This window comes from Fukomys damarensis, unplaced genomic scaffold (assembly GCF_012274545.1).
Source record: "Fukomys damarensis isolate Sample0158 unplaced genomic scaffold, DMR_v1.0_HiC HiC_scaffold_39, whole genome shotgun sequence".
Taxonomy (NCBI): domain Eukaryota; kingdom Metazoa; phylum Chordata; class Mammalia; order Rodentia; family Bathyergidae; genus Fukomys; species Fukomys damarensis.
In genome coordinates, this window is record NW_022900951.1 from 29,973,972 (window position 1) to 29,976,005 (window position 2,034).

Below are 2,034 nucleotides of genomic sequence, written 5' to 3' on the forward strand. Positions count from 1 at the left end.
TACACATACATATACATATATGAAAGAAAATGTCAACATCTGGTTATAGCAGCAGGGATAGCCTGTGTGTTGATCTTCATTATGACAATGTTTTGGCCTTGACAGAATTTGATATTATGAAAGAGTGTTTGTGAAAGGATTGAGAAGTTTATCTACAATGCTTGCTTCAACAGACTCAATTCACAGCCTTAGTAGATAATAAAAGAAGTCTCTGGACCATGGAAAGGTTTGCCCAGGCTTAGCTAGGTGCACTGGCCATTTTATGTATTAATGCCAATCTCAAATAAATCATTTTTCTGGTCTGCTGTGGTAGGAAAGAGGATATTTCCATCAGTAAGTGAGTGGAGGATTACTGACTTGCTGACCTTTCCTGACTGTGATAAAAGATGACTTCTTTCCTTTCAGCAATAGTTCAAAAATGGAAATTGCTCTTTTAAACGTCCAGTGTGAGAATGAAGTAGGGAGCCAGCTATTATTCCATAAATAGATGGTGGCAGAGGGCGCTCATTGGGAAAGGGAGAATTCTCATTAGGGCTATTTTTTAGCAGTGCCAGTATGCATGTGTTTGAAATTAAAGAATGTGGAGAAAGGAGGAGGTAAGTCTTGACCGGATGTATCTTTAAGAATCTAACTTTATTCCTACATCATTTAAATATAGTGTGCAGTTACAGCACTCCTAAATGTCTGGTGCTGTTTGCTCTTTGTATTCTTATGTCATTTTTCTTATGAAGGAGTCAGTGATGCAAAATTATTTTACCTTGCATTGTTAGATCGAAAGAAGAATGAAAAATAGCAAGTGGTGTATTTTCCCTTGACCCAGGAAATGTGACAATGCCTGGCATTTCAAAAAGAAGTGAGTCTTGCTGCACAGTCACAGGAAGAGAATCTGCTAAAAGATTGGACTTTTCACTAAATATGTCCAAAGCTCTTTGGAAGGCCTGAGAACTTTAGAGAAATGAAAAACTTATGATGTAGTCTATACGGTAGCATGAAATGCTAAACGAGCTAAAATGGCTTGAAAGGTTATCACACGATATCCCTGAAATATTCTACCAATTAAGGTTTATGGAACACTTCTTGCAGTCGTACCCATTGTCAGGCCCTCTCTTGTGTTCTCAGTATATATGGCTTATGTACACAACTTGAAGATATTGTGCACAGAAAGGCAGGGATAGTGTATTATAGCAGTGAATGCTTCTGATGACGAATCCATTCATCTTAAGGCCATCTGCTGTCATGGAGAATCAAAGACAAATGTCCATCAAAGTTGAAATCCACATCAATCAACAGAACTATGTTTTTGAAATTAAACAGGAAAAAAAGAACCTCTAAAAGTAGATACTTTATTCAGTCTCTGAATGGCAGATAATTTGACTGCATATAATACTTTGTGATAAAAACTAGGCCAATCATCTTAGAACATCATTTAAATATTTTTGGTTTGATTGCAAGAAAGAATTGTCCCTTCATTTAAAGGTGTTTATGTCATAGGTGCACTTGAAAATGAAATACATATATTACCTATGGATAGTCATAAACAAATCATATCTTTTCCTTTAAAAAAATAACAACATATTTACCTTTAGTAGAATACAATAGCAAGGAGGGGGGGTTTATTTCTCTTGTCTTTTTTAATCTCCACCTGAGTTGAGAAAAATGTGCAGAAGTTTAGGTCCTTCACCTTGGATTTAGGTGTTTGTACTTGTGTATAATGATTTTTTTCATGTGTGGATCATTCCATTAGCCAAAGGAGAATCTCATAACACTTTTAAAGGTTTAATTGTTTCTGCAACCATGATTTTGAAATCTCTGGGGAAGTTGAAGAAGTAGAATCTTTCACCATAGTTAATGAATGAATCTGATCTCGTATATTTGATGGTATTAGGCCTCGGTTCTCCTAAGCCTAAAACAGCAATAGCGTGAAGGGAATGAAAACCCCAGCTTATAGCGTCATATGTGTTAGGTATTGTTCTTCAAGAGAAACAGGGGTGAAGGGAGGTCAGGGACAAGGGGAAAAAATGAGAACCAAGACCT